The 15,063-nt window shown below is 37.4% G+C and overlaps 1 long non-coding RNA gene across 1 annotated transcript; it reads left to right on the plus strand.

Annotated features, from left to right (window-relative positions):
• Positions 1 to 1,832: 1,832 nt before the first annotated feature.
• On the plus strand, positions 1,833 to 9,210 carry LOC145980297 (uncharacterized). Its single transcript, XR_014440838.1, has 3 exons — positions 1,833 to 1,925; positions 2,310 to 2,495; positions 8,918 to 9,210. It is a non-coding gene; the product is annotated as an uncharacterized LOC145980297 (long non-coding RNA).
• Positions 9,211 to 15,063: the final 5,853 nt, after the last annotated feature.

The following is a 15,063-nucleotide window of genomic DNA, read 5'->3' on the forward strand; positions in this document are numbered from 1 at the left end:
TCACACGGCTACACAAACTATATTGATATTTAATTCAGTTCTTTGCTATATTGTCAATATAGCCACGAAAATGTGTTCTTGACTGTAACTGATAGCATAGAAATAATAGTATAAACATACCTGCTTTTTCAATTGGGCAGCAAAATTGCTCTTTTCGCTATTTTGGGGTTTCCTAACATTATAAAGATCATTATCTTCATTGGCCTATATTCGTTTATTCGCCTTACAACGTTTTTGGCTGCTTTTGTCCATCAGAGTCGTCCACTAGAGAATTTAGTTCTATTTGTTGTCTTTATTTTTAAATGTTTTAAATCCACTTTATGCACAGATAGGAAAATCGGGATTGGGACTCCAGATTAAGTGGGACCCGAACCACTCTACAATGTGCCTCCACCAGGACTCCTTAATTACATGGGCGACCACGTTACCACGACGCCATCGGGGAGATACCCCTCCCCGATGGCACAGTGGTAGCGTCGTCGCCTTGTACTCAAGGGGTCCCAGGTTCGATACCCGATTCTCTTTTCTGTGCATAAAGTGGACTTAAAACACTAAATCAATCAATCAACCATCGGGGAGGGCCTTTCGTTCTCGTAGCGTACCATTAGCGCACACAGGATTTTTTTCGGAGGGGCTGGAATTGTAATGCTGACGAATATTTGATACATGCATTCTGGGGGGAGGGGTATAAATCGTAATTACCATTGTTAATCTTCGTTTTAGAAGGCGTTCAAAGACAAAAATGGTAATCGTGGGCCATTAAGATAGTACTACTACATTTACTACTCTGATATTATGAATATTTCGAGAGGTATTGTAGCCCAATGAGCGCCTCTCCTGCGTACGCCGGTGGGGTGGATTAAATTTTTCAGGTAGGCTCTGCTTCCGTGGGTGCGTTCCGAAAGTCTTAACGAAACGAACGCATTCAACGAAAATAACTGGGCTCGTGAATCTGGTGAAACCAGTTATTTTACAGACTTATGGGACACGCTAGGCGAAAGCGCAGGCGCAGCGTTTTGTTTAGAGAAAGTTTCCGCATGGCGTCAGCGGAAGGAATGTCCTTATGGCAAAAATAAACTCTATTCTGGCCACTGTTACTCATTTTAATCACATTCTAAGAACGGTCAAGGCATATTTACCTTGTGCATGTTGCTTCATATCGCTATCTGTTAAAATTATAATACATTTTCCGAACTAGTGCAGTTTGAATCCATCAGCACGCGCTTTGTCTGCAAGGAGCAGACGATTTTCACGGAACAAACCAGCATCCTGGCCCGTGCGTTTGGTGAATCTCGTTCTTGCACGAAACGCACGGAATGCGACTTTTGGGACAGCATAATGAAACTCACGAAACGCACGGAAGCACTTATGGAACGGCCAGTTACCATAACTCGTTTAACGCGTTAAACTCGTGCGACTTTCGGAACGGGCCCCGTGTTCTAAAATTATCAGTCTCTCACTTCCTCTTTCCATTTTTCTTTCTTGCTCTCTTTATATCTTTAATTTCATCTTTCCCTTTTGCTTTGGTTCTGTCTTCTTCTTTTATTGGCTCACACAGCTTCTAAGCGATTTCTAGCCAAGTTGCCTAATACAACCTTTCTCTAGTCCTCTCTCTTTACATTTCCTCTTTTCTGCTGTTTCTGTGTCTCTTTTGTTCCACTATTCTCTTTTATTTCCGTACCTCTATCTCTTTACTTATTTCTTCCTCTGTTTCGTCTCATTCTTTCTTTATCTTTCTCCAATTTTTTATTTCTCTGTGTGTATAGTTCTTGTCTAGGGTGAGACAGTGGTCGTGATGATGTAAGCGATGTAAGTATAGCAACACTGCTTTAGCTGCCAATAAGCTTAGATTGTTAGATTAATGAAACACCTTGACAGAAAAAAAAATCACCATTTCATAATTATTAGCTGTTACTCAACAGCAGGTATGGTTGATCATCAACAAATTAAACATACATTTACTTTATGATAAAAGTTATGCAATATTTGTCCAGTGAAGTAGTTAAAATACAAATTTCTGTCATTCTTTGTGAGTAGTTAAATAAGAATCAAACATGACATATCCTGTTTTAGCCAACTCTCCCCTACCTCAATTACATAAAGCAATAACCTGTTGTCAAATGTAATATTCTGTTAAATTTCAATTAATTCACAATACAACTACTAAAAACTTCTTGCATTTACGTACAAATTATATTTCAAGTTTTGGATTGAACTTTTTTTTCTGTTAAAATAAGAAATGTTTAATTTTGTTGATCAGTACAATTAATGTTGTGAACATAACAAAAGCTTTCTCTATATCCCCTCAGCTATATAAACGGACCACTATGGCATGCGGACATGGACAAGGAAAGGGTGCTGGCGGTAAAGGCAATATATTGTGGTGCATTGTCTGGTTTATAATTTTGGTGTGGATTGGATGTTTTATAGGTTACCTTTGCGAATACTTTTATGTGTTTATTGCCCCATTGTCAGTGTGCTGTGGTTTCCTCAAGGTAAGAAATATTGCTTTGTGATAAAATATAATAAAAATAAGACTAATAATTGGAATTTTCACCATCTAAATTCATTAGGATTTGATACTCAGATCTTGAAAGATTTTGATCTGCTCATTCTTACTCATACAGGAAGAATGAGACTAGGAAAACAGAAGTAATATATGAACAAGGTGCAGTGGTGAATCCAGAAGTTACAGTTCAGAGGGGCAAATTTCAGTCAGTTACCTCACCCCACCGAGAACCACTTCTAAGCTAACTTCACTGTTTTATATGAACAATTATGTGAAGGAGGAACCAAGCTGACTTCCATGTTCGAGAGATTAGGTGGTTATTATTGTATGTCCTTACTATAATCAGGCCCGTAGCTAGAGGGGGGCAGGGGGGCAACTTACCCCCTGAGAGTCTACTCTGCCTTATCCTCCCTGTGAAAAATACACAACACATTCCTACCTAGAATTCTCACTACTCTTTACAATATTATATCCCCTATTACTCTAGCAACATCATTTATTTATCTGTGTGTATAGTTCTTCTCTAGGGTGAGACAGTGGTCCTGATGATGTAAGACATTTATTGATTTTATGATTTATAAAGGTGTGTGGGATTCCGTATAATGTATCAGTATTGGGGGGGGGGGGGAAATACCTTCCAGATTCAGATTTCGGGAAATTATCTCGCAATTTTAAGTATCTAGAACAGTTGTGACATTTTGAGAAGTCTTGTACTAAAGGTGCCTAATGTGTTTGGATGTTTTTCTTGGATGTGTTGCTATGAAGTTTGAACTGCATAATTTTTTGTTTCCCAAGTCTACCTTTTGGTAATAGCGATTCATGTGGTAGAGAGAGGGGAGTCGATATTTAATTATTTTTTTTTACTTAGCGTTGCTTTTCTACCATATCTAGCTAATCGTGACAATGAGTGATGATGTGAAATTGATGAAGAGACACTCACAAACAGTGCTGCAACCACAGGGGGCAGGGCATTGTCCCCCCCCCCCAATCTTGGACAGATGCCCAATCTAGTGGGGGGGCAAACATTGAAGTAAAGAAACATGACTAGCAGAATCTAATTATAGCAGGACAAATGGATACTCAAGATGGAATTAGTTTTCAAGTGTTTCTTGCATTTCTCTTCCAGACGGTTAAGGGCACTTGCAGGAGGCACAGAGGGGCAATTGACCCCTCGATTTCAAATTTTATACAAATAAAAGTACATTTCGTAAAATTTTCTTGCTCGCTTCGCTCGCACATTTGAGATACAATTTCATGGATGAATTTATCGTGTAATGTATTTAAATATTTAAATAATATATATATATTAAATATATATATAATAAACTTTGAATACCTACACAATTTGGCATTAACATGTTGCACATGTATTTTCTTTGTTGCGTATGTGTAAAATATATGTTGTACATGAAAGTTATATGTGTCATATGTACAAAAAGAATAACGTTCGTCATGCTAATTCTGTCTTTCAAAAATATAGTGTGCTAATATGAAATTGAACGTGTTAGAAAAGTTATTACAAATCATTTGTTCCAATACAAATACTTTAGCACCGACTTCTACCCCCTTTTGCACGATTTACGACGATAATAACGTCTTGTAATGCTACTATTATTACTACCACCACTATTATTATTATTATTATTATTATTGGCACGTTTGCCCTGGTACTTGACCCTCTCCCCTCCAGATAAAAAATTGTGGTTTCGCCTCTGCTCACAAAGAACACTCATGCCCAGGCTCGAACCTGGAACCCCTGGCTTCGTAGTGTGTTATGTAACAATCCCACCATGGAGGTCGGCTAGTGAAAGATGTAGGACAGCTTACCGGCTCAAATTATTATCAAACACGATGAAAATGTGATAGTGTTCCACATTTATTATTTTGGTTAGAAAGCAATAAAATGTGTAGTTTGTTACGGGTTACACTAAGCATCTTATGGAGTTTAAATATCAATTTCAAATCTTATGAGCCGGCCCCCGTGGCGAAGTGGTTAGCACATCGCACTACAATGCCAGGGGTCCCGGGTTCGAATCCCGCCCTGGGCATGGATGTTTGTGAATGTCCATTCATAAATTTCATCATATCACCACTCATCCCCATCTTTGTAAATTAGCCAAAAGTGGCACATAGGCGATGTAAAATAAAGCAAGTCAATCAATCAATCAAATCTTATGAATCATTTCTCTATGCAAACACATCAAATATGATAAGCAACATAGGTGTGTGTTATGATATCCATTTTATAAAGGGAAAGTTAAGTTTTAACCCTGACTGTTCGCATGATATCGTTTTAAACTGCAGTAAAAATAAATGACATTTGCAACTGCGAAGCTATCAATGGGATTGCAAACATTAAGGACAAAAGATGCCATATTTCGATTGCTTGTAACATCGAAAGAAGAATTAGACGAGCAAATAGTGACTGAGAAAAGTTGCTTGCCTTGATGTCCTGTACACACAGTGAAAGTTGTCGGTGGCGACACCCTATGAATATAGGTTCATGAAAATGACAAGTAGAAAAGAGCTGCAGTCAAATAAATACGATTGAAAATCTCTCAAATTATATTCTATTTATTTTCTTATATTTATAATATTACATTTTGTCTGTAGCAGACGTTGTCTGTTAAAGTAGGCTGCCACAGGCACAACCTAATCTTTTGACAAATAATTATGTCAACTCTTCTGCTATGGAGTGGATTCTCCTAATTTTATTCATATATCTTAAGACATTCTGCGACTGGAAGAAATCAGTATCAGCATAAAAAATAATGATATTTGGGGTTTGTACGCTTCTGCCCAAAAAGTGGTGGTGATAAGCGGCCCAGAGACGTTGTGCCGCGGAAATGGGGTAAGGCAAAGGAGGCCCCTTATATAGTTCGGTTCCGTACCATAGTCATTAAGGAAGGTATTTTTCATAATGTAAAGAGGATACAACATTTCCCTCTATAAAACTTGATATGAAATATTAATGATGACACTGTAATCCAAGAAGTCATTGATCAATCAAGGGATTCCTATTTGTTTGTCGGGTGTCAAACACAGTATTTCAACAACACAATATTTTGCAAAATGGTTAACGTAACCAGTAGGCAAACATTGTCTGTAGTGATGCAAGAGTCTTTCATTTGAAGCAAATAGAATTCGTGGTGGAGTAAGAGATCCATGCTTCAATGTTTTAGCAAGTAGGCCTACAACAAATGTATTACACATTTTTACAAAATTCATCAAAGTCTAGATAATATGTAACCATCATTATTTAATTAATGCGATTTTTCTTGCATAACACAACACAATGGTGTTGTTGGATTCTCGTTAGATTCCTTTTTGCGTAAAAATCTTGTATACTGGAAACTAGAGGGAAACATTATGAAGCACGATTTATAAAGGACTTTCTTGATAAGTTCTGCAGAGAAGCCCAAAGCTGTTGGTACATATTAATCGTCTATTAACATGATTGACCTGTAAGTGTAAAGTAGATACAGTCCCGATTAGTCTATTTATGTTAAACTTTATTTTTATATTCTTTGGTAGTCTGATAGGTCATTATCAAAATATTGTTATTTGATGTTGCTCGACTTTTTTTTTTTTTTGTTCGTTGGAGTTTCAAGATCACTCCTTTCCTGTTACGTATAACTTTTGGAGGAGGGGGGCAAGTGCCCCTCTGTACCTTGCTATATTTGCCAATTCAACACAATATGTTACAAATTTGCCCCCTCTAGGATTGACTTCCCCCCCCCCCCCCCTACTAAGAATTTCTGGCTACGGGCCTGACTATAATTCCTCACATTGTCATGATAAACTGAATGGTCAGAGGAGGAGTCAAGTGAATAAACAAGGAAAACAAAAAAAACATATCAAGTGATTCAGGTTCAATCACCTTTGGAGGCATATTGCACACTTGTTCGTATTCAAATTTGAACTGTAGATCCAGTTCCAAGTATCCTATCGTGAGCGTAAAGTGGACTTTAATCTAACTTTAAAAGGTATTCTCGAGCCTATTAAACTTGGTGATATGAGACAGAACATTTGAGTTTTCAAAAATATTAGGCATATCAAAGAATCTGGCCCTCCCTGTGGATCCGCACCTGACAAGGTGTCTACAATTGTGTAAAAACAAAGTCCCCTGACTTTTCCAGGTTTTCCAGACCAAGCAATTAGGCAATTCATGTATTTAACAGTGGCGGCTGGCCAAGTGCAACAAGTGCAGATGTTTTCACCTAATTTTCAAATTAATATTGACATTTTTTTCATTTGCTTGTTAAATTAAACTATTTCCCAGCAGAATGCACACGATAATACTCAAATAATACGCCGCTCGGCCCTATGCACGTGAAGAGTTCGTCGTAGCATAAACAAACCAAGAGCAGACGCCGCCAGGTTGCGGAAGACTTTAGCCGGTTGTCATGGCAACGGTGACGTCACCTAGCGTTGGAATTGAACGGGTGTCGCCATATAGGTGCAGCAGTTCTCTCGTCGACAGAAAACATTGCATCCAGTGGTTGTGGCAAAATCGTTGCGTTCTCGCGAGATCTTGTTCCGCGTGTGTGTGTTTCGCGTTTCCTATCGTGTGTTGTGTTCATGTGTTGAGCTGTGGTTTGTACAATGAACCCAATAAATGACTCGGTGTGTAATTTGTTGCAGACATCATTTTCCAGATGAACGGATGAAGACAAAAAATACGTTTTAAATTGGGGGGGGGGGGGGCACTAACACTTACTATTTGTTTTTCATTGCCTATAAATGTACTTCTTCACCTGTTATTTTAGGCACGAGCCGCTACTGGTATTTAAACATGGATGTAAGAAGCCACTATATTTTAGCTAAACACCAGATATAGAATCCCATTTAACCAAGATTTTAGAATATTCACTTCATACGTTAGAAGTATAAGAAGGAAAAGTGAACAGAAACTGACTGTTCGATAAGGACATCAGAAGTGAGTTTTATGTAATACTTGCCACAAAACAAAGATTTCTTTTTTAACAATTGTAGCATAAATAATACATAATTACAGTAAAATTCAGTAACATATATATATATTAATCCTATCACCAGCTGAATACTATGTTGTTGTATGTCCATCTGCACTAACTAACAGATCCTTACTGTGGCAAAGAAAACTGCATAATCACTGTGTCATATTAGCAGAAGGTAAACTGCAGTATCTGTTTGAAAAAATGCACCCTCATAACGATATCCATGAATATGTTACCCGCAAGTGAAACAATTTCGATTTACCCCATTATTAATCCTACAAATCATTTTTCTCCATTTCGGCTCCCAAAGCATGGAATGCATTGCCTGCGAACATTGCATGCATAAACAACCCTGTAAGCTTCAGAGGTAAAGTAAAATATTTACTGTTAATGGAACAATGACAGAGTTGTGTTACATACTGAAGGTATCAAGTCACTATGTGAAATTGTATTTTTATTATTACTCATTATTTTGTCTTCTGTATTTGTAGTTAAACACTTTGTGTATTCATTTAATTTGTGTATCTATTAGAAGTATGTATGTATCATTTTACATGTAGCTTACTGCTCCAAATGCAGTTTATCATGTAAGTAACATTACATTGACAAGGGTTAGGTGGTAGGACAGCCTGCTTAATAAAGAAATGTATTATTATTATTATTATTCAGGATAGCTGATTGAAGCTTGAGGTATGGATTTGAAATACACTACAAGATTTGTGCAAACATTTTATTATTGTTGATAATTCACACCACTTGACACCCAGATACGTCGCTTCGGAATGCGACACATTAACATGTATGGAAAACTATAAAACATCATAAACTCATTCCGACAAAAAGTGGAGATACAACAAAAAAACATTCAGTCAGCTTTATTTTATTTGGGTTTATCAGTGTTTGTTTTGAGTCCACTTTATACTCAGATAGGTTAATAAGGACTAGACTTAAAGTTTCAAGTGGAATCTAAACTTCTGTTGAATGCATCTCCAACGGGGTTGAACCTTGGACCGTTTGATTACACGATGACAATGTTACCACTATGCCATTAGAGAGACCTACTGTCTTGCTTGATTGATTGATTTGGTTTATTTTACTTCACATTTCTGTCGCATTTGGCTAATCACAGAGACGAGGATGAGTGATGAAATTGATGAAGGAAAAATCACAAAGACTGGAATTCGAACCTGGGACCCCTGGCATCATAGCTGCTGTATTGCTAATAATAGTAACATTACTGCAGATTTGTTGTCTAATAGACATGTAAAAATAAAGCTATTGTGAAATAATACCAACATCCTATGTGGCAACTTCTGACATTTGTAACAATTTGTGGAAGAATCCACTTTCACAAGTAGAGATTTTTTTCTGGATGGGTGTCAAATGTGCCTTTATACTAATGCTTGTATTGTTATCTGTTTAAATTCAGCCTTTGGAAGAACTCCTCATGAAAGGGATACAGTTTCCTCGGCAGTGTGCAGAAAACATGTGCAGTTGTAAAAAACCTTAATATGTTTACGACTGGAGCCATAAATATGCCACTTACCTTATTCACCAGTTGAACTGTTACAGTGAAATGCATTAACGAAATAGTTTTGATGTTTTTGTTGTAACTTCATGACAAAAAAAGAACACTACTTTTCATAATGCTGCAATGTGGTGTCATGAACTGTTAATTATGACCCTACCAGTGTTTAGCATTTATATTTAATAAACATATATGTTGCATCATTATTGTAAAATGTATTAAAATATTTATTATTTATAAATTTGCAATAAGCACTAAACATCTTTCATAGGAATATTATTCTTTTAATGTGTAAGTAATTGCAAAAAAGCCACACATTTCAAAACATGAGTAGGTAATTCTGCAAAATTTTGTAAGTTCGTAAAATGTCTGAATTGTTTGATTTGATTGGTTTACTTTACTTTGCTTTTCTGCCACTTTTGGCTAATCACAAAGATGAGGATGAGTGATGATATGATTAAGGACACTCACAAGAAACACCTATGCCCAGGTGAGACTTGAACCAAAGACCCCTGGCATCATAGCAGTCTGTGCTAATCACTCCGCCACGCAGGTCAGCAATCTGAATTGTTGTAATAGTAGTGTTACTCCTGTGACCATCAGAAATAGTATCAAAATTTACCACTAGAATACTATATTGTAGCGTGACGTCAGGTAAGGTATGGGTTCGAGTCATGCTGGGACACAGCTCAGTTAAATAAAGTTGAAGTTTCAATTTCGGTCTCGCTGGACCACCCCTATCGTAAATGGTGTGGATGAAGGATGTTGGGAGCCTTGTCGGTTGAACGCTACTCACCCCTTGCTCGATGATCTGGCCCTCAGCTTCTGGGTCGGCAACAGTGGGATGGAGACGTGCCTTGGAGATGACGGGATACGCTGGAGAGATCACTGGCCTAGATGTTGTTGGCGATAAGAGGCGGCTGAAGATTCAGCGGCCTTGTCGTTCGAGCGCTAGTTCTCTGAAATCGGACTGGCTTCTTGGCTTTCTGGCTCTGTAGTCCAGACCGCTGCAACCGTACTGCACACGTCTTGCCGCATTGTGATATTGTGATCTCTCGGAGTGGTCTCGTTAATCAGCGTTGATCGTGTTGTAGATGATGTGGTCTCGATTTACCATCTCCAGGGGGTTTCTGTACTTCAGGATATCTTCGTGACGTGGTGGACTTTGCACCTCCAGCTGTTCACGTGGTTCCCTTTGTGCTGGTGGAAAGTTACAGTGGAGGTGAACTCAACACTGGTGAGGGCCGTTGCCTTGCTGACTGTGCAGAGCCGAGTGGAATATTCTTGTTGCTCGGTTCCGGTAGAAGTTGAGGTGAACGAGTGTTCAACTGGCGAGCTTCAGAGCAATGTTTTAATAAAATGGATATTTCGATTTTCATGCTCCCATTTCCTTCATCAATATATTCACCTGAACATTGAATTTTCAATTGTATCATACAATTTCCTACTTGAATAAATTCAATATTCAGGCATATGTACTGAATTTATTCATGTTTACAGTATTCCAAAAGTAAATTTTGATATAATTAAAAACTATTTCTGATGGTACAAGAGTAATTTAGACATGCACAAAGGTAAAAAAAAATAATGACTGTGGCTGATGACATCATAGTAAAATTCACACTGTAAGTTAACAATAGGTGCAGCAAGAAATTTTTAAAGGAGGGTGGTTGAAATACTGACGTTCTGAATGCAATTATTATAATTGAAAAATTTGTATTGAATCAGTACTTCCAAAACCGTTTGAAAAATAGGAACTTTCATCTGGATGTGACAATGATCAGAGCATAGAATAATATCAAGTTTACATTGTTAGAATAAGTACTGTTTGTTATGTTTGTTATTTGGATGAGTCTCAGGGAAGTGTTCTAACTGAATGACTTTTTAAAATGTTTATAATGTCTCTCGCTTTGAAGAGCTTGCAGGTATGTGAAAGTTCCAAAAATTAAACCAGTTTCCAACTCCATCTAAGCCATTTAAATTTTTCTATTGCTAGTGTAGTACCATTGATCTAATGAGACTGAGTACAACCCACATGGAATATTCTAGGAGAAACTCTCGACAGATTTAATTTGGAATGTCATTCTGCTTCTTTAGATGAGGAATATTTTGTTTGTTTATTGACTATTAATGAACTCAACAGACTGCCCATACAGCACAAATATCCATAGGATATCCACAAATGTCCAGATCACATGCTGGATATCCCATTCTGCATATCCATGAGATCTCTAGTGCTGGATATTCATGGGATATGAGGCATATGTTCACATGTCATTAAAATATGGACATACATGTTTGGATATCCGTGGAAAGATTCATCCATAGTGTCCAGTCATTAACTATATGTTAGTATGCAAACTCTGTGATGCAGTCTCACATAACTCACAAACTTCCTCCTAAGACCTTACGTCATTTACATGTGCATTGTCTCATCCAGCGAGTCACATCAAGTGAAAGTTCCTTTGCTACCTCTGTTTCTCACTCCCCATGCGAGTTTGGATTCAGGACGTTGCAGTGATTAACGTGTTAGTGAGGAATGAGCTCAAATTTGGTGTATATTCCTCTTACACTGATGAACAAATTCAAACTTTTTTTTGCTCCTTTGAACGAAAATAGGTGATTATTTATAATTCGACCCCGCTGAATCCAAATCTGAAAGTAGAAATGCTGTATCACCTATTGTTTTCCCTGGATTTTCATATTTTGTTTTTAATAAAAATTTAATTCCCTTTGTAATAATGCATCGAAATTTGAAATTATTTTTGTTTGTTTGCTCATGAAATAAATTTAAATATTGAAGTGAATAACTATGAAATATATAAAAAAATTTAAAAAATATATAGGACCTATTTTGACTGTTCAATTAAGACATTTCATGCAAAAAAAGGAAAAAAAAACACATTTTTACTCACATTTTCAAAATTTCTTTCTTGAACTCTGCCGTTTGTAACTGCCACCAGAAACCTCTTCCTTGAGGTTCCAACAGTAGTCTGCTAACATGTTCTGTACCGATTTTCCTGCATATCGTTTCTCCATGACAGAAATATCCTGGTTAAATCTCTCGCCGCATTCGTCACTAACCGCGCCCAAGTTAGGGAGGAAAAAGTCCAAATGCGAATGTAAAAAGTGAATTTTCAAGGACATATTGCACCCCATGTGCTGATAACACTTCAACAAGTTCTTAACAAGTTCCTTGTAGTTGTCAGATTTCACATTTCCAAGAAAATTACAGCATACTTGTCTGAAAGCTAACCATGCTCATTTCTCTTTTTCTGTTAGCAATTCCACAAAGTTGTCATCATGAATGATCTCACGGATTTGCAGCCCAATAAATATGTCTTCTTTTAACTTACTATCATTGAGTTTAGGAAATGTTTTTCTCAAGTACCCAAAACCCTCACCGTGTTTATCCAAAGCCTTACTAAAACTTTTCATCAACCCTAACTTTATATAACAAAATCTTGTCATTCTCAAGTAGAGGGTGATTCCTAACACTCTTCTCTCCAGGAATTAAGTTTTTCCGTATGGGCCAATCCACAATGTTGTAATGTTTATCTTTTGCCCGGCTGTCCCATTCGCAAAGAAAGCAACAAAATTTTGTAAACCCAGACTGCATGCCTAACAGTATACCAATCATTTTGAGGTCTCCGCATATCTGCCAACCATATTTTTCATAATTTATCACTTTTAATATTGTATCCATATTTGCATAAGTTTCCTTCATGGTGGAAGAATAGGCAAGGGGTACTGATGGGTACATATTCCCATTATGCAACAATACTACTTTCAAACTATTCTTAGATGAATCTAAAAATAGTCTCCACTCGTTTGGGTTGTGACTCCTTCCAAGTTTTTGCAGAAGGCCTTCTACATCATTGCAGTAAGTTAACTCATTACTAACAGAAAAAAAATGTGTCAGTGACTGTTGGCGTTTCCGATATGACACCTTAACACCATCTTGTAATAAATTTCACCCTCGGACACGAGAACCTAATAATTCCGCTTGAACTTTAGAAAGGTTGAGGTCTCTGACTAGATTATTTAGTTCGGATTGGGAAATAAAGTGAGGTATATTTGGATCTGGAAAATTTGGAATGGTGTTTGAATATGAGGGTCCAGGTTCGTCATCTGGAGAAGCACTGCTTGGTTCTGTTTCATCCACTGTCCATTCTTTAGGAGGCTTAGGAATTGGTATAAAATCATGACTCATAGGTTTATTGACTGGAGGAACATCAGGATAAAATATAGAATGTTTTGATTTTGAACTATATCCCACTATGTTTGTTAAACAGAAGTAACAATCTGTAGTATGATCATTCTGTCCATTAAGCCAACCACGTATAGCTCGCGAACAATTACAACAAATTTTACCTGGTGCCCAGCTTCTTCCCTCGTCTATTTTACTTCCAAAATACAACTCATATGCTTTTTTCAGTATAGAAGTGATAGTATTTCTCTGTGACTTCGGAGTAAATTCCCCGCAAACATAACAAAACAAGTTCGGGTTATTCACACATTTGCGTGACATGGCGAACTCGTTAATTGAGTTATAATATATTTCTTTAAAAAAACAATTATGAATGCTCTGATCGTTTTGTTAAAATACAACTTACACTTCACTTCACTATACACAATATTACATTCACAATTTCATATACACAAACATAAAATACGGCTACTCGCGAACGCTACTTGCGAAGTTATCGGAAAGGAACTTAAGACTCGACTAACCCACAAAAGAACAAATTTTAACAGAGAAACAGGAAATTACTCTACTGACAGATGTTTCCTCCACGAAATATTAAGTGCCAGTCATAAACACACAAGGTTGATAAATGGTTCTGATCCATTTGCTAGGAACCAAACGTTAAGCCATATGCGGAGCAGGGTGCGCAGACCTGAAACCATAAAACTATAAAATGTGGGTGTTCTGCAAAAAATTTAGGTGATACAGGAAAACGGATGCGATATTCGTTATCAGCACATCTGAATACATAAAGATCACTTAGTTTTATTTAAAGGAGTATTTCATTGTTTATCAGTGTTATCATGGTTATGCATGTAATGTAGAGGGTGAACATGGAACCTCCGGGTTTTCGATGCAATGTTAAAAATCAGAAAATAAAGTTATGACAATCAAGTCTTTTGTATTTGGAATCATATAGGCTCAAGTTGTTTTGTTTTTTTTAGTTCGCACGCATCATGATAATGGCATCTTCTCAAGAGAAAGCACATACTGTGGTATAGTTTGCGGAGCCAAAGCAAGTTTGTGATGTTTTCGTCCGCAGCTCACGTAAGTCGACCAGGCTGCTTCAGGCTGAAACTTTAAAAGATCATTGGATCGGGTGAGGGGGCCCTACCCCTGGCCACCATGTAGCCCAGATGTCACTCCTCTGGGGTTATGTTAAGGATGCAGTTGCTGCCATTGATAACATCCCTGACGACATGCTGCAAGAAGTGGAATACCATTTTTCTTGAGTTGGTGTTTTAAGTCCACTTTATGCACAGTAAGGCTAATCGGGACTGGACCTACAGTTTAAAGTGGGATCCGAACCACTTGTGCCTCCACCGGGTATCGAACCCGGGACCCCTTGATTACAAGGTAATGAAGCTACCACTGTGCCATCAGGGAGGCCCGCATGAAGTGGAATACCAGCTGTACATTCTTTGTGTCACTAAAAGTGCTTACACAGAAGTGTGGTAATTTTTTGTAAGAAACTTTTTGGGTTGCTCTTTGCAGTAAAATTACCAAAAAATGTGCAGGTCTGTTCGTTTTAATTTCCCATCACTTTAAAATCTCAGAGGTTCATGGTGTACACCCTGTATAACATTTTTTGAAGTATGCGTGCATGAACTTCGACACGAATATTCAGAAGATATCTATAAGATGTCTTCTTGATATTTATGTGCTGCATGGGTGATACCCAGGTAAATAGTTTGTTACAAATAATGATCCATAATGCAATGAAAACCAAAGTGCTGCACAGGTTAACATGCTTCAAGAAGCATGATTTGACAGTGTTTTCTTTACTGACTTCTCAAAT

The sequence above is a fragment of the Lepisma saccharinum genome, chromosome 27 (assembly GCF_977018435.1).
Source record: "Lepisma saccharinum chromosome 27, izLepSacc3.1, whole genome shotgun sequence".
Classification (NCBI taxonomy): domain Eukaryota; kingdom Metazoa; phylum Arthropoda; class Insecta; order Zygentoma; family Lepismatidae; genus Lepisma; species Lepisma saccharinum.